The sequence below is a fragment of the Arvicanthis niloticus genome, chromosome 2 (genome assembly GCF_011762505.2).
Source record: "Arvicanthis niloticus isolate mArvNil1 chromosome 2, mArvNil1.pat.X, whole genome shotgun sequence".
In the NCBI taxonomy this organism is placed as follows: Eukaryota; Metazoa; Chordata; class Mammalia; order Rodentia; family Muridae; genus Arvicanthis; species Arvicanthis niloticus.
In genome coordinates this window covers 137,572,357-137,593,115 of record NC_047659.1, presented here as the reverse complement: position 1 = coordinate 137,593,115, position 20,759 = coordinate 137,572,357, and the positions used below count along the sequence as shown (strand labels likewise).

The following is a 20,759-nucleotide window of genomic DNA, read 5'->3' as shown; positions in this document are numbered from 1 at the left end:
CCTCTGAAGCAGAGGCTGTGAAGCAACTCTGCTTACTGCCTTGTTCCCTGACTTTGCTCAGCCTGCTCTAACTCAGGGCCGCCTTCCCAGGGGTGAAGGTGGGAAGCTCACACATCGAGCTGGCCCCTCCCACATCCATCATCAATCAAGAAAATGTCCTACAGACGAGCATGCCCAGAGGCTAATCTGAGGGGGACATTTTCTCTAGAGTCCCTCTTCCCAGGGATGTCTAGGTTTGCACCAAGTTGATAAAAGCACAGTGGGACAATACTGAGTCTCAGGGCGATGCAGGCTCCCGGGTGTGGGTGGCTGGGTGCTCCTAGCATGTCTAGGCCTGGAAAAGAACACAGGGAATCTACACAGCTCGTGCTTGGCTCTGAAGTCCTACCTCCCTAATAGATACTATTAGATACAGGCTGTCCCAAGTTCAAATGGTAACCATAGGCCTGTGCCTCAACACATGTGGGGCTTGCCTAGATCCCACCCACCCCTCTACGGTGTGATGAGAAGAAACAGACCTCTTGTGGCCTCAGTTTCCCCAACAACTCATTGGAGAGAGCCAGCTTAGCTTCCCACAGTACCAATCACAGGCTATAGTGGTTCCCTTCAGGGAGGAACGGCACAGCTCTGGTGAGAATCCAGGCACCAAGGTACTACACAGGACAGAGCCTCCCCCGCAACTAGGGTGGCTGCCTCCTCTGTCAGAGGCCTTGGCTGCCACCTTCTAGAGCATCCCCTGTCCTGAGGTTGACTTTGTGGTCCCCACCATCATCATCAGAGACAGCCCTGGGGTATCTAACAGACTTAGCTGGAATCCCAGAGGCTTCACACTCCCCTGGACTCCTGGGCCTCTGCTGGAATCGCACATTCCCATCTGATAGCCATGAGAAAGCATCATGTCACCTGACGAAGGCCACATCAGAAACCTGCATCAAAATCATTCAGGAAACCTTGCCTCTGCCTGTCCCCAGGCCAAGCCATGCCAACTAAGCCACTCTTAGACACCTGCTCAGCCACAGTTCTGTACCCCTTTGTTCATCAGGAAGTGGTACAGGGATATGGGGTTACCCTGGTGCGGTGTGTGGGCGCAGTGTACCAACTGGTCATTGTGCAGGGCAAGGATTGTTTTCTTGGCAGCTTCTGCTCCCAGGTTGATTATGTCCTGGACATGTCCCCAGCCCTGTGCTAGATACTCCTTATGCCCACAATGGGTGTGGCTCAGGCTTGCCCTGAGAATGTGGTAGAGCTGGGGGCTGCCTGAGACACAGCCTATGGCCCCAAGTACTCCAGTGCACGTCAACACCTGAGGTTTGTCCTTCTGCAGAGAAGTCTTCAAATCATGTAGCCAAGTGTGGGTCCCCACTTGCCTTTCCAAGTAGTTATATTAGCACACAGTGGCATCCCCTCGTTTAAATAACACCTATTATGGCTTTGTTATTGTAATGGCAAGGGGTGAGTGCTGTTGACAGAGACAGCGGTGACCCTTCAGAGCCTGAAGGATGCCTGGTCTCATCCTCCGTAGAACGAGGAGATAGGGATGATGGATTGACTAGACCTTCACTTCTGATGGAAGGAGATGTACAATCTACAGTCTGTCAGGGAGTCAAAAGAGAAAGGAACAGAGAAGGGTGGGAGGGGCTGCAGGGGGTTGTAAGGGTGCTTCCTGGCAACTTCCTGCCGAGGTGACATTTAGGTAGAATTGGAGTGGAGGGATCAGGTAATTGCTACACTCATCTTGAAGGCTCTGAGGACACTGCTTGCTTGGGGGGTGATTTAGGAGTTTTGCTGTGACACTTCAGAGATTTTTTTTTTTTTTTTAAATAAGACACTGGAAGAGCCAAGTTCCCAGCAGCAAGGGGCTCTCCAGTGAAGCGTTAAAACAGTGCTCTGGCTTGTGCCTCCTGGACAGGAGGTTGGCACAAAGGTAGAGACAGGCTATAGTAACCATGCAATGTAACTACTTAAGAGGCACAAAATAGTGTGTGCTTTGGTGTGTGTGGATGAGGGATCCAGTCACTCAGCCTTTGCTCAGCTACTGTGCAACTTCAGGTTACCACCCAACCAGCAGGCACTGGATGTGGAGACAGAGACATGTGCCCAGCTCCTTGTATGTGCCATCTAGTGGATGCCTCATCTGCTGCCTCTGTCAGCAGCTTCCTTGTCACCCTCTGTGTCTTTGCTTGTGTCACTTTACAGTCTGGCCCTTCCTCTATCCCTCTAGTTCTGCCCCCATACACCCATCATCCGGCCACTTGTCACACCATAGGCATTTAATCGGCTATGTGAGGCACAATCTGAAGGTCCCCCTTGTCGCTTAGGGGGCCCTGGGAAGCCCTGTTTGCCTCAGTCTCTCAGATGCCCCATGCCCTGGGTGTTGGGTGCTAGGCGTGTGAGGCAGGCTGGCTTTCCTGTGCTGAGGGAAGCAGAGGAAGGAAGCTGCAATGATTCATGGGGGCATGTCAGTTCACCAGGCTCTAGCCTGGCTTCTCGGGGGCCCTTGTCTCTGTGGCCAGTGTGCCTTGGTCTGGCCCGAGGCTAACAAAGTTGTGACTTCATGGGCTAAGCACAAGTTAGTTTTATAAGATGAAGAAGAGGAAGAAAAATCTTTTTCACTTTCCTTTTTTAATCGAGAAGTATGCCTTGGGTGTTCCCCTGCGGTTCACAGTCAAAGGGAGCATTGTCTTTGAGCTCCGAGTTCCCCTCAGGGCTTCGATGTTGCGTGTGGCTAACTTTAACTTTGAACTAATGCTTTTAGGGCTGGGCTCGGGTTGGGGTCCCAGGCCTGGCGCTGAACAAGGGAGCAGGCTTGTTCATTGTGCCTAGTGAACAGGCTGCCCCATCTCATCTCCCCTTCCTGTTCTGAGGCACCCCTCCTCCCCACTCCCCTCTTTTCCTTTGCGAGCATAGGGCAGAATGAGTTGAAGCTGGACACAGTGACTGTCCCTAGGGAATGTGACAGTGGACTGCTGAGCAGGAACCAAGAAGAAGGATCAAGGGCTAGGTCAGAGACTTTCAGTAGAAAGGGGAGGAAAAATTACAGCCTCGTATTGTGTTGGGATGAGGTGCTCAACTCTGATCTAGTACATGGGAGGCTCAGGCAGGAGGATTGCTGTGAGTCTGAGGCCTGTCTGGGCTACATAGTTGATAGTGTATTTCAAAAAAACCCAAGACAAAAGAGAAACCTGAGCAATCCCAAAGCAATCCTCCTGTATGTGCACACTGTGTTGCTTTTGTTCTCTGATGCCTTTTCTATTTGGATCTATTTCTGGTGGGTTTGTCAGTTCTCTTGGTGAGGGCAGGCTTGGCCTGCGTGTACAACCTTTTACCTTGGGTGTGGAAATGGTCTATAGAATGCTGTCACTTGTTAAATGTAGCAGCCAGGGAGCAAGTTGCTTTGATTGGTTTGGGACCCGGCTGTGGATCCTGACTTGAGAAGCTCACATCCCCATCAGAGCTGGGCTGGAGTGATGCTTCTTAGTGATGTTTCTTTATCCTGTCTCAAACTCCATCCAAACTGCAGAGGACAGTGATGCTACCCGCTCTCCACGCCACGGTCTTCCCATCTCTGGCCAGGCTGGCCAGCAACATTTGTTTAGTCAGACAAGGCTTTACCAAGGGTCAGCTGCACATAGGGAGCTTGCGGGTTACTTGAAGCAGAGATGGGGTGAGGGAGGTCACGTGGGTAGTTTAGTGAACAAGTTAACAGCAGAGGGAGTGACTTCTAGGGGTTGATTTCCACCGCCAGGAAAGAGAAAATGGCCAAGTTGAGCATGCAGGAGGAGCTGCAGCGGTAACCACACCTGACTTGCCTTGAGCAGCCGGACTGCTTGTTGCTCCCTTGTGCTAGGTGCCTTGGGCAGCTCCCTCGGCCTCTCTGGACTGTGGCAGAAATGACACGTGTAGCATGGGGCTCATTCTTGAGGTGAAGGCAGCAATGACCTTGAACAGCTTCTTCATCTTCTCCTTCTCCTTCTCCTTCTCCTTCTCCTTCTCCTTCTCCTTCTCCTTCTCCTTCTCCTTCTCCTTCTCCTTCTCCTTCTCCTTCTCCTTCTCCTTCTCCTTCTCCTTCTTCTTCTTCTTCTTCTTCTTGAGACAGGGTTTCTCTGTATAGCTCTGGCTGTCCTGGAACTCACTCTGTAGACCAGGCTGGCCTCAAACTCAGAAATCCACCTGCCTCTGCCTCCCAAGTGCTTAGATTAAAGGCGTGAGCCACCACTACCCAGTGACCTTGAGCTTCTTCTATGTCAAAATACCAGGGCCTACAGCAAGGCCGATGGGTACATTGAGGGACGTTGATGGTTTGAAGGGGGTATAAATTTATGATAGTCCTGGGGAGGAGAATACCTGAGTCCTTGGAACTCTCTCTAGGAGCTGTCCCTGCTAACTGTCCCCACAGTCCACCAGGTAATGTTATCCCATATTCTCACAGCCCAGTGTGTGGCTGGTATTTTCTAGCCATACGAATCTCAGGCCTAACAGTGTCAACAGCTGGAGGCAGCGTGTCTTGGGTCCACTCTATGCTAACCTCCTACCAGCTAGGGCAGTGGGGAGATTCCTGCGTGGGGTTCTGGGGCTGAGGTCAGCATGGGTGACAGGATAGCTCACGAGCAGGGCTGTCCTGTTTCCATCACTCTGGCCCCTGGAGAAGCAGCCTGGACAGCCTTCTGGTTGATGGTAGAATGGGGCCTGGTGACCATGCCTCTGCACAGCCTGGGAAGAGGCTCCGGCAGTGGCATGTCCTCACAGGATAGAGAGTACCTGGAGTGTCGAGAGGCCTTTCACCAGAGATGACATGAGGAATACCACAGCCCTCCCCGCACCCCACCCCCATACACCCAAAACACTCTCAGGTCCACATCTGCAAGGTCAAAGGCTTTTCTCTGAATTATTACCAATTCACACCTTGGATGTAACTCTCATTCCAAACTCACTTGTGGCCCATGAGGAGTAAGAGTAGTAATTACTCTCAGGAGGACATATATTGAGCACCTACTGTGTGTTGGCATTCGTCCCACAAGCCTTGCCTACACAGGTGCCCTGAATCCTGGCTACCCTGCAAACAGAACAGCATGCTTCTCATCCGACTTGTGTGCAATGCAGCTCGAAAACCTGCATGACCTCCCAGGCCTGCAGCCTGTGTCTCTCTGTTTTGCAGTTGGGGTTTGCATGTGGCGTGAGTTCTGCTCCCATTAGGCTCTCTTCTGGTGACAAAGCTGGGGACAGAGGAGCTCAGTGACTTTACAGAAATCCTGTGGGTTACCAGAGGCCCAGCAGTTCACACCCACTGGGACCAGAGAGCCAGCTGCCAATGCCAGCACGGATGCTACTATGCCGTGCTCACAAGGCACCTTGGAGGATGGGGATACGGGGACATGAAAGGCTCTCCCTGGCCTTGACAGGCGGCTGTCAGTGCGGATGCCACTTGGAACCAGTTGAAAGCAAGTCTCCTAAGGAAGCTGATCGCCCTCTGGCCAGGCGCTTCCTCCCTGGATTGCGTGTTAGAGAGTTTAAAGCTCTTCCGAGCAAGCAAGGCTGGCCCGGCCCTTGGGCTCTGGGTGCTGCTGCCTCCAGCGGTGCCTTTGAAACCCTCTGCTACCACAACCCCATATCTTGGCCTCTGGCTGGTTCCAGACCGGAAAAGGAAAAAGGGAAACACGGGAGAGGAAGGCTCTGCGCTGGGCTTTGTGTTTGGTTCTCGTTAACAGGGGCCAGCCTGGGTCTGTCGTTTGTTTTCCCACATTTCAACGAGAAGGGTGATGGATGACTGTGTCTCCGGAGCCTGCCACACGCCAGGGCTCGCTCACGCACATGCACCCGCTCATTGTGCAGGTATCCCGTGCTCAGGGATGAGGACCTATCACAGATCCGTGTCTGCACAGAGGGATGAGTGAGGGGGGGTTAGAGCCAGGCCGGGGCTCCTGGAGGTGGGGACCATAAGGAGCACTGGCCCAGGTCACTTGGTAAACAGTAGCCTCCTTTCTGTTTAGACAGGGTCTTTGTGCTGGAGAGTGTGTCAGTTAGGTTCAGGCTGTCCTTGAACTTGCAGCAATCCTTCTGCTCAGCTCTTCTAACCTAGTACTGGGAACCATGCAGGGAAATGACTCCTAGTTGGAAACAAGCCCCACGGGACTGGGTAAGCTCTTCCACATCTCAGCCCTTCCCCTGCCACAACCCCCAGTGTTCACCCCATGGGCACACCCTGAAGCAGGGAAGACAGACAGACAGCCTGGGAGGAGTGCCAGCACCAATTTCTGAAAAGTACATTAACTGTTCTGTCAGGCAGGTTTCTCTTCCAGCCGCTCTTATCCCTCCTCCCAGTCCATGGTGGTTGTGTGTTCCCTCTTGCAGTCACAGCTCAGTGGCAGAGCTGTCTAGCTCTCTGGGCTGATTTGCTGAGCACCCCAGTGTGGGGTAAGCTGGGCAGGTTTCTTAACTCTCCTGGTGATGATCTGCTGGCCTCCAGAACAGTGGCTTACTGCTATGTGCAGTTCCCACTGTGTGCAGCCCCCACTATGTGCACCTCCCACTGTGTGCAGCCCCCACTATGTGCACCTCCCACTGTGTACAGCTCCACCCTGCGCAGCTCCTACCCTGCGCAGCTCCCACTGTGTTCAGCTCCCACCATGCGCAGCTCCCACCATGAGCAGCTCCCACCAGGTGCAGTTCCACCGTGCACAGCTCCCACTATATGCTGCTCCCACCGTTTGCAGCTCCCACTGTGTGCAGCTCCCACCAGGTACAGCTCCCACTGTGTGCAGTTCCCACTGTGTGCAGCTCCCACTATGTGCAGCTCCCACCAGGTACAGCTCCCACTAGGTGCAGTTCCCACTGTGTGCAGCTCCCACTGTGTGCATTGCTCACTGGGTGCAGCTCCACAACCCCAGATACACTCAAATGTAGCACCTTCCCAGATGGATGCACTTGGTATTCTACGAACTGTCTAGAGCCAATGTTAGCTAATGTGTCAGTCAACATTTTTACCCATCATAATCAATGACACCTTTGTCATTGCTTTAAAAAATGTGTTTGTTCATTTTGTGCACACATGCGTATGTATGTATGCTTGTGGGAGTGCACACATGCCTCCTGTGGAGATCAGAGGGCAGTTTTTAGGAGGGGGTTCTCTCCTTCTACCATGTGAGTCCTGGGGTTTGAACTCAAGTCTTCAGGCTTGGCTACAAGCTCCTTTACCTGCTGGGCCATTTCACTGGCCCTGGTACCTCTGTTTTGTGATTGTCTTCGATTTGTGATGGTTGTCCTGTTCCCAGTGGCAACAGAAGGTTTCTTTTTAAATAATTTTTGCAAGTAAAGATAGGAAAACAAATGTTAATGATTAAATCATTAATACCCTGGTAAAAGAGCACAGTCGTGGCCGGGGACTGACTGACATCTGGGGATCGAGGTCCTGGCTGCTTGCGAATGGGCTATGGAGCTGTGCTTGTCTGGTCCCACGTCTGGTCATTGTCTTCCCAGTTGTGTGATCTTGAGTGAACTGTCCATCTTCTCTGTGGTTCAGTCTCTCCTCGTATAAATTAATAGTGTCCCTTTGGGGCTGCTGTGAGGACCCAGTGGGTTGACAGCCTGCAGGCTTCACCAGGCCCTCCGTACGCGGCAGCCGCTGCTGTTATTATGGTTAATTATAGACCCCGCCCCCACCGTTGTACACATTTTTCCCCAGCGTGGCCCTGCTGCTGGCGAGACACTGCTCAGCAAACATTAGTTGCCTTGAATTTTAAATCATCGCAAAGCTGCCAGGGCTGGCACCGTAGGACCAGGAAAAAGCAATTCGGAAACCAGACAGAAAGTAAGCAGGGATTTTATTTCCAGTGAGCGCCATCATCACCCCCGTGAGGGTCAGACAGCCGCCTTCTCCCCACTTCCCACCCTCAGGGGAAAGTTCTGTGAGATGGCAAGGATTGGGGTGCGGGGTGGGGGTGAGTGTCAGTTCTCACTCTGGGTCTGGGCACGAGCATTCGATACTGTTTATGGCAGTGTCCTGGTGGACTCTCAGGTCTGGCTTTTTAGAGAGAGAAGTTTAAAGAAGACCTTTGTGGGCTTGTGGCTCAGTTGGTAGAGACCTGGTCTAGCATTCTCAAGGCCCTGGGTTCTATTGGACACTGCAGGAACTAGACATGGTGCTCCATAGACCTGTAGACATAGCACTTGGGAGGTAGAGGCAGGAGGATTTTCAAAGTGAGCCTTGGCTACATAGTGAGTTTGAGGCTGGCTTGGGCTATGTGAGACCCTTTCTCAAAATCAAAAGCAAAATGAAACTAAAAACCCTTTGTGGGCAGAGATGCACTGGCACCCGTGGTCTATACAGAGACTACAAACCTTCAAGCATCTGTTCTCTCTGTGCACCTTAGATGACTTTAAGTAGGAAACTTCCCCAGCCTGGAGGACATGTCACCATGGAGATGGAGCATTCAGTTGGGCTTCCATTTGGCTGCATCAACGATAAACCCCAAATAACAGCTGGCTAGACACCCCAAACTACATAGCAAGTGTGTGATATGGAGCTAGGGAATGTGATGTCGCCAGGAATCTGGTTCTATCAATGGTCACCTCATGGGACCAAAACAGCTGCAGCTGCTGTAGCTGTGGCCATCACACTTACATTCCAAGCACTGGAAGTGAGATAGTATAAAGGGTTCCACTCCCCAACTTGGTCAGCTTCCACTTAGGAACCCTTTGACAAGCCACCTACCCGTGTCTGCTAAGATCTCATTGGCTTCATGAATTAGAGGTGGTGGCAGCTAGCACAGTGGGTAATATTGAAGGTACAGTTGTAAGGCCTTTCTTAGACTCGGGGTCTAGAGAAGACGGTGGTAAACATGCAGAAGGGCAGGTTTGGAGAAAGACCCTGGTGAGGGGACTATGTGTAGGAGTACATCCCTAACCCCTGCTTTCTCTGTAGTGAGAACAGTCTCTCCCTGGCTACCACAGTGCGCTAATCAAAGAAGAAACAAAGCCGAGCCCTGGCCTCCTCTTTTTATAAAACCCACACAGGAAAGAGTTCTTATCTCTGCTTTGCAGGTGGAGCCAGGCTGAGGAAACACAGCATAAAGATGGAGTCTCTTGAGGTTGGCGCTCCAAGAACCAGTTAGATACCTGAGTTGCTTTGCAGATTTTCTTATGATGAGGAGAAGTATATGTTCATGCAGAATTTTAGAAAACATTTCTCTTGGGGCTCTTAGGAGAGTCCCATTTGGGGATGTGCCCATTTAGGGAGGTATTTGAATGATTACAAGAAATCTAACTGAGGTGGGTCCAGGCAGGCATCTTCCAGATGCATGGTAGGTGCAAAGGCCCTGAGGCAGGGGAGCAAGGATGTTTTAGCTGAGAGATGCATATGTCTGGCTTTTGGAAGGGATGAGGAAGGAACAAGGGTTGGAAGAGCTGAGGAGAGAGGCAGCGCTCGCACGGTTCCACAGAGCATGGGAAACGAATTGGTTCTCTAGTCACCAGATGGCCTTCTGGCCAGTTTTAAGTAGGGAACCATATGCTCTCACGGACTTGAAGAGGATCCCTCTGGAGGCGTGAGTAAGGAGGCATGGAAAGAGGCAGAGAGATTCACAGTGGAGCCTGTGCAGGATAGGACAGTGGTCAGGTGACCAAGTCCAGGAGAAGGTAGGCCATGTAGCACAAGGGCTCTGCCTGCCAATGGGCCAGGGCTGTTGCTCCAACAGAGTCTTCTTCTTCACATATTAGCTCTCACTAGCATGACTTTGTGCCCCAAAGGACATTGGCAGCATCTTGAGATATTTTAGCGTAGTTGGGGAAGGCTCATTGGCATCTGATGTATTAAGAAGCCCATGCTGCTGCCAAGCTTGGGCCTGTGCCCCACAAAGAGGGTGATCAGTCCCCAATGATGAGATGCCCTGGCAGACCCTAAACGGAGTTGTGATACTCCACTGTTCCCAGCTGCCATGGCTTCAATGTGTTCCTTGAAGCTCCATGCAGAACACAGAATCTTCGATGGTACATTGTTGCAAAATAATGCTTTGGTGAAGGGCTCCATCCCGCCGTCCGTGCAGATTTCTAAGGAGTGGGTTCTTGTGGAAAGCAAGCCCTTTACCTGTCTCACCTTGTGGTCACCTTGGGCAGGGGGTTAGGGACTTGACAGCCCCTTAGCCATGGACTTCCCTGGCCACAGAGGAGCATGAATCTTAGCATTAAGCAGACCAAAGTACTTTTCATCCCAAAACTTGTGTGAATCACCCTGCAGGGCAGCGGTTCTTTCCCCCCTGTGCAGGTCTCTGCTGAATGGAGGAAGGAGTGAATGAACTGAGCTGCCTCCAGTGGAGTGGTGACTCACACCGGCCAGCCCCCAGCCTCCATCCCTGGTGAATGAATGCCAGGCCACAGGGCCTTATAAGAACTAGCTCCTTGTTTCAGGCTGATGTGATCTGTTGATCTTCCAGTGGCCCCGCCTTGCCAGGTCTGCGACACAAGCACACAAGCGTCTCAGCCCTGTCTAGCCAGCTCCAGAGACCTGTGCCTTGTGCAGAGCCCTCCAAAAACCCACCCTCTGCAACCCAAGAAATTGGATCTTAAAAAATCCCAAAATAGAGTACAGAAAGTTATATCACGTCTCTTTCTTTCTTTCTTTCTTTCTTTCTTTCTTTCTTTCTTTCTTTCTTTCTTTCTTTCTTTCTTTCTTTCTCTCCTGTGGTAAAAATGAGTCAGAATTCTTGGTCCAGCTCCAGAGAGATCTGCCTGGCCTTTAGGTGGGGTCAGGGGGCAAAGGATGGGGACATCTCACCTTAGCATAGTGGGGTGCCAGCTGGCTCAGCCCCGGCTTGCATTTCACAAGGCTTACCCTCTGCTACTCCAGCAGCCCAGGGAAGAATCTTCCAGCTTTCTTTGCAATGAAAGACGAGAGGCCGGCTCTTATGGCTCGCCCAGATGTCCCATCTTTGGTGAAGTGTTTACGTGGAGTTGGGAGGGGCTGTGTCACTGGGGTTGTAGGGAAACAGAGCTGCCATGGGCTACCCTGGAGGTACTTAGCCCATCTCCTTGGAGCAGGTTCGGATAATTGCATGGGTGCTCTTTTTGTTTCTTTGAAGGGGAAAATGCTGAGAGTAGGTTTGCTGTGTAGCCTGGGTTGCTTCTGAACACCTGCTTTGGCTTTCCAGAGTGCTGGGATTGTGGGCATGGGGAGCCATGTTTGGCTTTCATGGGGTTCCTGAAAGCTCTCTTCACCCCTCAGTTTCCCCTCCAGGGAATGTGTTCTTCTCGCAGTGCAGGCAGCTTGCGTAGATAGTTGTCATTCTGTCCTTCAGTGTCAGGCCAGGATCCTGCACAAGAGACCACCAGAGAGCTGCGTTTGAAGGGAACTTCCCCACCTATCCGGGCTTCTGGTGACCATGTGGGCTGTGGGCATGGCTTGGCCTCCCCTTTCTCTCACCTCCTCCACGCGACTGCCAAAGTGCTGTCTTTTCGACTCAGGCTCAAGGTTGTAAACTTCATTTTTCCAGCCTTAAGTTTGACTCCTCTCCTGACTCCTGGTGTAACTGGCTTGGTATGATCTGTCTCACAGGGAGACAGAGAGACACATCCCTGCAGATCAGAACTTAGTTAGGGAGTCTGCAAACGTGGGGGTTCTCCCAGACATGAACAAACCTCTTCACAGCACCCTGGGATGATGAGTCACTCCCTGTGTCAGTCAAGAATAGCCGTCACATTGGACATCGGGTCTGTCTGCTCAGTGCTCCTTCAGCAGTTTAGTGGGGCATATCTACGTATGCCAGGGGCTACCCAAGGCACCGGGGCAGAGCTGGACAAGCTTTATTCCATGGAAGTAAATGAACACATAATTAAAAGTTGGTGCTGTCAGGAAGGGACTAAGCCATGTGATATCAGACCCTCCGCTTTAGTCAGGCTCCTGTACTCTGGTTAGCTTTAGTGGGTAACTGGACACAGTTGAGGGTCATCTGAGAAGGTGAGCCTCTGTTGAGGACTTGCTTAGATCAGACTGGCCTGTGGTCATATCTGTTGGAGATTGCCTCAATTGTTGATTGATATGGAAGGACCTAGCCCACCGACGGTGGCACCATTCCCTAGGCAGGTGGTCCTGAATTGTTTAAGAAAGCGAGCTGAGCAGAAACAGGTGTGTAAGCCAGCAAGCAGCATCCTCCGTGGTTTCTGCTCTGCTTCCTTGGCTATGCGTGAGTGAGCATTCCTTGGACAGATGTAATACTTTGTGGAACAGCTGGCGGGGTCCTGCTATCAGGTTCCTGTCTTGACTTCCCTCAATGGTGGACTACGTAAGCCAGTGAACCCTTTTCTCCCTTGTGTCACTTTTGGTTAGAGTATTTTGTCACAGCAACGGAAAGTGAACAGGGAATCTCTGCATTTGGGTGGCTCCTGAAAGACAGAGGAGCAGGGTGGGAACAGCCATGGGAAGACCCAGGGGAGGAAGGCAGGAGGCTGTGGGGGAGAACATGTACAAAGGCCCGAAGCTTAGAGAAACTCAACCTGTTTAAGGAGCAGCAAAGAAGTCATGAGGTCGGACCAGGACGGGGAGAGGCTGAAGCTGGGGATGGCAGGCATGACTCGGCCACACAAGCTTCTACAGGCTGCACGCAGGTCTTGGATTTTCTTCCAAATGCACCCGAAGAGCCTTGTGCTTTAGAACTGAGGGACGATCTTTTAAGTTTATAGAGACCAGAGGAGAGAAAATTTGATAGATGGCCCAACATCTGCCAGCCATCAGTGGATGAGGAGTTTGAGCAGAATGTCACATGTGTTGAGTGTCAGGGAGGAGCGTCCTACAAATCTCACCAACTCCTCTCTGAGCCCTGTTCACAGATGGAGAAACTGAGGCTTGGCAGTAAACTGATCCAGTGATCCACGAATCGATGCTTCATGGATCCTGCAGGCTCTTGGGCAAGGAGAAATATAAAAAGCAGCCAGGAAAAGGATGGTTTTGGCTTTAAGCAACACAAACCCAAGGGCGCCCAGAGATTGCTTGACAGAAGTCGTGCAGACTAAGCCACCTTTTGGCCTGGAGGACAGCTGGTTAAGAGGAGGGTGGAGGGAAGTGTAGAGGTGTTCCCCCAACCTGAGGACTGCATCCAGGGGCCCCTGGGAACTGTGTGCAGTGGGGTAGTGGAGCTGCCTCTGGTCTGAGCCCCATAAAGCTCACATACCCTGCTCAGAGTCTCCACTCTGTATGGATGTGGTGATTGGAAGCAAATCTTGCTGCCTTGGGCTGCTAGCCCCGCCCATGTTCACTGCACACCAGAGTCTGCTTCTAATTTCCGCTAGTGTGAGAAATGTAGAAAGATTTGACTCTTAATTTAGAATATGAAGAGAAACTGACATGCACTGTTTTTGAGCCCAAGCAGACTCTCTTCTCTTTATCACTTTCCTGGCATATTTTGAAATGTATCAAAATGTATCCCTTCCTGGGGGGGGGGGGGGCAGTCCCTGTGGTGTCCAGCCAGCCTCAACATGTCCATGGTCTGTGGCACCCATTGTGCATTGGGGGTGGGAATGGTTCCTGTTTTCATTGTACTCTGGACATGCTGTCACCTCTGCTGGGAACAGGGCAGGGCAGGTACCAGCTGTCCAACCAGCCTGGTCCTGCTCGTGCTGAGTGAGATGCATTGTGGGACACAATGGCCTCTGTAGCCAGGCCTGTTATCTTTTATGTTAGAGGAAGGGCTGGGCAGGCAGCAGCCACTGGTCCCCATCTATCCCCACCTGCTACTCTGATCACACCTGAGCTCTGAGGGGGTGTTCTAGACCTCGGGCAAGCTGCGAAGGATGAGACAGGACAGCTAAGCTGCCACCCTTGTGGACAGTGTCCTACTGGGGGAGGCAAGGAGATGAAGTGAACACACCCTGTCATTTGGGGTGGTGATGGACACAAGTGGGTGGTAGGTGAGGTGACGACGCCAAGCAGGTGGGTAGAGAGCGTTGCCGAAGGTGTGGTGCCTTGTGGGGTGGGGTTGAGAGAAGTGTGCTTGTAGGGACAGCCATTGCAGCAGTGAAGGAGGTTAACAGAGATGTCCTGGGCGAGCACGTGCCCAGCTGGTGTGTGGCTCACTGTGGCTGTATGGAAAGAGGGAGAATGTGAGAAAGAGGGTCTCATATGACCCGGAATCACAATGGAGACCTTGCCCTAACCCCTGTGTGTGTGTGTGTGTATGAATGTATGTATATGTGTGTATGTATATATGTGTGTGTATGTGTATGAATGTATGTATATGTGTGTATGTATATATGTGTGTGTATATGTGTGTATATGTATGTATATGTGTGTATATATATGCATATATGTGTGTGTATGTATGTATATATGTGTGTGTATGTATATATGTGTGTGTATGTATGTATGTATATGTGTGTGTGTCTGTGTGTATGTGTATGTCTATGTGTGTGTCTGTGTTTCTATTTGTCTGTCTGTCTGCTCCAGTGTGTGCATGTGAGCAGAGGTGGATTAGAATCAGAGCGGTAGATATTAGCTGTGACTTCCATACCCAAAACGACGCTCAGAGCTGGGGGTCTGTCTGTGTAGGTAAAAAATCTCCGAGCCACATGCCCCGCGTCTGAGGACTATTAGAAAGCATCCTCAGGGGCCTCTCTTCCAGCGTGCAAGCTTTGAGGACGATACCATTTTCCTAATGGTCCAGATTCAACACACACACAAATGCTACTTAACATTGTTCACGTTTGATTTGAGGCAAATTCAAAACAGTTCCTTTGGCCGGTCGCCAGTTTGAAAATCAACCCCACGCTTCAGGGCTGAGTCACCCAGCTCCCAGCCCAGATGTGATCCCCAACTTATGCCAGCACCGGCTGGGACTTCTCAGCTGGATGGTTCCGCACAAGCAATAGGAAGACCCTTGATGGGCGACTTTGAACTTGAGCATGGCTCTTTCCTGGGGCTGCCAGTGTGGACTCTGACCCTCTCTTGATGCTGGGCAGCAGTGCAGGTTCCAGCTTCACCCTGGCTCTGCATGTGCTGTGTGGCTGAGCCGAGGTCCCGGTGGGGTCGCTATGCCCAATGAATCTGCTGTTACAGTCATTTCTTCTCTGACCATTCTGTTAGGAAGCACCCACTCTCCACAGCCATTTGGTGCCTCATGAAACAAGATCCAATAACTCAAGAGAATGGTCATGCTGTGTCATTAGACGAAATGATATGTAAAAACACAACCCCCCTAAATGTGGATCTCTATAACCAGAGAAAGGCCTAGAAGGGCACTCATCCTCAGCTACGGAAGAGGAAAATGCTTCAGAGATCTGTTGAGCAGAATGGCAACTGTCATTGATAATACAGTGTACATTTTAAAGCTGCCAAAGGCTGGGTGTGGTAGTATATGTCTGCCCTCTTGGCAGTTGGCAGGCAGAGATAGGAGGATCAGGATTTCAAAGCCAGCCTCGACTGCATAGTCAGCCGGGGTTATACGAGATCCCATCTTGCTGTGTAGTAGTGGGGGATCCCCAACATACACACGCACATGGCTTCTGCTCCCCAGGATTATGGGCAAGTCAGTCATCTTCACGTCCACTTGCAGTGGGTTCACTGCTTTCTTCTATGCACGGTTCCAGCAGCAGCTCCTGCAAACGCGTGCGAAGAGACACTCAGCCAGTGCAACGCTCAGTTCCCTTGAGTTGAGCTGGTCCTGGTTCACCCAGGTGCTGCTATGGAACAGGTGAAGAAAAGTCCAGTCTCTAACCGCTCTCCCCCTCCCCCAATCTGATTTGCAAGCAGCCAAGTGAGCAGGGCAAGGCTGGGTAGGTTATTAACCCCTTCATGCCCTTACCTGCAGTTTGCTGGCCCTACTACTTCAATGGAAAAGTGTATTATGGAGCTACACGAGGCCCGAGCATGGACATGCATCATCCATGCACTAAGACCTCGGTGGCATGTGCATAAACATGCACCATCCCAGAACTGTTAGTCCCCAGGGCATCACAGGCACAGAAATGTTGGCCCCAGGGAGTGGAACCTCCTTCCCTTACCAAGGCCACCAGAGCTTCCTATCTAGTGGGTTAGAGGTAGCCTTGCTGTCCCAGGCCACCCACAAGACCTCTCCTCTAGAGACACTGGAAATGCCTACTAAAGAATCATGTGCCAAATGACTCCCTGTGGTGAGGACAAGGAGTTTGAAACACCGTCTGGGAAGATGAACTTGGGTATGTGAGACCCCTGTTACTCCCTGTCGGGAGAAGGGATGAGTGGCCACACATTATTCTCAGACCGGCAGGGAGCTGGGAGGAAGGCTGCTGCTCCAAGACAAGCTATGGGGACAGGGGGGCCCTGGGCCCCAGTGAAGGAAGTGGGTTATGTCCTTATACAAGACAGATCATTTCTTACCTGGCCCCATGCTCCTGGCTGTTGAGCCACCCTGGGGTAGCTGGCCTCAGTGTCCCATATCCAGCAGTCCCAGCTTGTTTGTGGTTTGCCTTTCCACCTGTTTTGGCTTCCCTGTTGAAGTCTGTAATTGAACCGGCAGTGACGTCCTCTGATGAGTCCGAGAGTTATTACTGCATGGTGCCTGTGTAAGCTCTTGAACCCGTGAAGGACATCTAATGAGCCTTCAGAAGGGATGTGTGACATGGACACGCCCCTCATTAACCTGAGCACTGAGGTACTACTGTAGAGTCCCCACAGCTCTTAGGAAGTGTACACGCATGTGCTTTTGATGCTATGGAGAGCCCTGCTCTGGCTGTTGTAACAGGCCTCCCCATCAGCCAGAGGGCTTCTTCCCATTCCCAGAGATGTTCATGGTTCCCAAGAGAAGAGGGTCATACCTCTTGTCTCCTGAGTACCGGGATCATAGGTGGTCGTTTCCATGCCCTGTTCAGCTGTCTCTCTTAAGGAACAAACATTTGGTTCCTTCTAGCTGCCTTGGCCCCTCTCCCCCTCTCCCCACCTTCTCCTTGCACCACCCCAAACTCCCTTCCCACCTCCTCTCATTCATCAGGAAGAACACAATTGGTATTGTCCCCTGACACCAGCTCCCAGTCCCCCCTGTCCCCCGAGGACCTATACTCTGTTTCTTGGAGACTTAAAGGAGTAAAGGAGCCGACCAGTAGCCACTGTGTAGAGAGTTTGGCTGGTGGGGTCAGAGAGTGTAGATTCACACGCTGGCCCTGTCCTCTAAGACCCGGATTGACTGGGTGCATTGTTCAACCTTAGCAAGCCTTAGTTCCTTCATTTGCAAAGTAGGTGCTGATTGACCTGGCCGTCTTCTGTAGACTCTGATGTGTGTGAGGCACTGAGCGCTGTGTTTGGTATGAGGCAGGTTGGACCATAAGCTTCCCTGTCATGGCTGAAGGTGAAAGTTCCACTGTCCCACACTCATTGGCCATCACAACAGTGTGTGTGAAGTCCCCACGACTGTGGAACTCAGGCTTAGCTGTGTGACTAAATGGGGACGTTGGTAAAGAAGTCACAGCTTGGGGGACATGGTAGGAAGCGTGCTCTTTGAAAAAAACAAGCCTCTCTTAGGGGATCTCTGAGGAGATGGCTTAGCAGATAAAGTGCTTGCTTTGCACATAAGAAGACCTGGGTTTAATCTCCAGGATCCATGAAAACCAAAATCCGAGTATAGTAGTACTGTTCTAATCCCCGTGCTGGAGAGACAGTCCGATCTCTGGGATTGACTGGCCAGCTAGCCTAGCCTACTTGGTGAGGAGAGACCTTGTTTCAAAAAAGTAGATGGTCCCTGAGGATGACACTTAAGGTCCCCTGCTGTACGCACGCACGCACGCACGCATCTTCCCAATTAACACTTGACAATTTTGTTGGAAACTCTTCCTATCGAGACTGGAATTGCAAGTGGTATGAGCTGGTTTCTGATCCCTGGGCATCGGATGGTTGCTCCTCACAGGGTCCTGGGCACAGATCAACGTGTGGTTTATCTGGAAAAGAAAAACAGTGAAAACCTGCATCCAGATAGAGACAATGGCTTGCGCAAAGTCTCTGGGGTCAGAATATGCTCCGTGTGTTGAGACAACAGGAAGAACCAGAAACCTGGCAGGGTGGAGGGAGAAGGCTGGGCTGACACTGGAGTTTGGGGAAACTCAGGTGGCAGCTAAGTTGGGACTTTAGTCCCACAGGAAGTCCTCTGAGGGTTGTAAGCTGGGGAGTGCCCGGATCTGATTTGCATTTTTAAAATATTACTCAACTACTTTCTGAAAGCCCATAAGAGGCAAGCTGTGTGTTGACAGATGCCCAAAAGGGAGACAGTGGAGGCTTGGTTTGGAGTGCCAACAAGGGAGGGGATTGGGCGGCTGGATTTGATTAGCACATGCTGTCCAGCTGTTCCCCATGTGTCCGTCCCTGCACCATTCTTGTCACGGGAAGAGGAAGCAGCTTGGCATCAATATGGCTTCTCTGCCAGCCTTTCTGCTGGCAACATGGCACCCTGTTTACCACCCCTGATGAACCAGGGAAGCCAACTAGAAAACACGCTTATCTTGGTCCCCACGCAAAGCCCTCACAACAAGAAGCCATTTTCTCTCTGTGTGGGCCTTCCCTCTGTCTGATCGGTGCCATCGAGAGAGCCGTGGGTGACCTCCAGACAAGTGGCTTTGACTTGGATCTCACCTTTGCCTGAGGCTGCCACTCCTGTCACTGTTGTGGGTGTCAGCCTGGCAGGCAGGCAGGCAGGCCGTCCCCCAGCTTGGCTCCCATGCCTGACCTGTCTCTCTGTGGCTTCTAGCAGGGCCACTAGAGCCCCGGTCCCTATACCATTCAATAGAATGCTATGGGAAGATGGAGGGAAACTGATAGTCACACTGGCCACCGTGGTGGCTTTTAGACATACATGGCCAGTGGATATTTAAAATATCCTGAGTAAGACTCAGAGGCTTTTCTGGTTTTACCCTGTCACTATGATAAAACGGCAGGACAGGATACCAACATAGGGCAGAAACGGCAGGAACTCAAACAGTGGCTTGAGACAGAAGCCTTGGAGGAGCACTGCTTGCTGGCTCCCTCATAGGCTTAGGCTTACCCAGCTTTCTTATGTAGCCCACAGTCACCAGCCTAGGGAATGGTGGCGCCCATAGGAGACTAGGCCCTCCTACATCAATTTGCAATAAAGATACCCTCCTCTGTGGACATGTCCATAGTCCAATTAGATCTGGGTAACCCCTCAATTAGATAGACTCCCTTCTCTGGTGGCTCAGGCCATGTTTTCAGGCAGTGTCTGCTGTGACAGTACATGTGTGTGGCTGGTGGCTCTGTACTGAGCAGGGTCACTCTAGGCGGTGCCCCGGAGCTTTTCTGTGTTCCTTTGATTGGTTGGAAAGTGACAGGGTATCCTGCTGATGTTCTGTGGGACTTGTCCCTTGTCACAGGCTTCTTCAATTTGCAATAAAGGAATGGAGGGATGGAAGGATGGGGAGGAGCCTGGGAAGAGCCTGGACGTGTCATTGTCTTTTGTTATTTAGTGTCTACCTAATTATATATTCCTCTTGAACCATGGGGAATGAAGTCACTGTCCTCTTTGGTCACCTCTGAAGTCTTGGACTCTGAAGACTTTTTGGGGGAGGGTGTAACAGTGTGGTCTGTGTGGCATGCATCTCCCCACACCGCTTTCTCTTCATCTGTGGATGTGTAAATAGATAGAAATGTTCTATATTGTTTTATAAGTTGTAGGTTTTGACATTTTTTTTTGCCCTTAAAAAAATACATTTATTTACAAACCACAGGTGGCTTGTGAAGGTCAGAGGAAACCTCTTGAGGGTTGTGGGTTCTGGAGAGCATCTCAGACCATCAAGGTTGGCAGCGAGTGCCTGTACCTACTGAGCCATCTCTCTGGTTTCTCTCCCCGCCCCCAACAACATATATTAGACTTTCTCAGTTCAGTCCATGTAATATTTGTTTTTTAAACTGCCGCTTGGGGTTGCATTGTCTGAGTTTGTTTGTCTTCAAGCTTTCCTGTGAGTGTCTCCCACATGTGTGAGGATCCTATATTGACCCGTTGACTGCAACTCTAAACTCTTTATGATGGTAACGTCAAGTTGGGGGTGGCTTTTGGAGGTGGCACTCAGCCTCAGCAGCCTTCCTTGTGGACATTCAAGGATCTTTACCTACTGACTTTTCAGGCTGACTTTTGGTCTGCTAAGCGTTCAAGTGTATTTTCTTCAGGTCCTTAGTTCATTTTGATTTGATCGATTGGTTGCACCTTCTGTCCTGCTCTTTCTTTTTTAAAACTATAAAATCAATCTGCCGACTGCAATATTGTTATGTAAAAAGTGAGTTCAGTCTGCAGACCTTCCCAGGTGTCCTTGGTGACTTCTGGTAACGAGCTGTGTGTATCCAGGTCCCCCCTCCCTTCCACCTCTCTCCCCTTTCCTTTGAGACAGGGTTTCTCTGTGTAGCCCTGGCTGTCCTGGGATTCACTATGTAGACTAAGCTAGATTCTAACTCAGAGATCTGCCTGCTTCTGTCTCCCGAGTGCATGCATCAAAGAGTCACTGCCTGGCTTTCCTCTCTGGCTTCCCCCATCCCTTCTTCCTCCCCTCTTTCTCTCTGGCTTCTCTCTCTCTCTCTCTCTCTCTGGCTTCCTCCCTCTTCCCCCTCTCTCCCTCCCTCTCCCCCCCTACACTGCAGTTATACTTTTCATCGTGTTTATTTTCACGTTGTTCCGTTCTTCTTTGACATGTTTTATTTGTATCTGCGTGTGTTGGTCACACACACTAATTTGCTTCATTATGGCCTCCTCATACCTATACAGTGCATCTTATCAAGTCCACCCTTGTTCCCTCCTCCTATCCCTCCTCTCACC

The 20,759-nt window shown here is 51.2% G+C and overlaps 1 protein-coding gene across 7 annotated transcripts in view; it reads left to right on the top strand.

The window, feature by feature from the left end:
* Positions 1–20,759, top strand: part of Nfatc2 (nuclear factor of activated T cells 2) — a 122,318-nt gene that overhangs the window by 43,941 nt on the left and 57,618 nt on the right. The window lies entirely within an intron of this gene.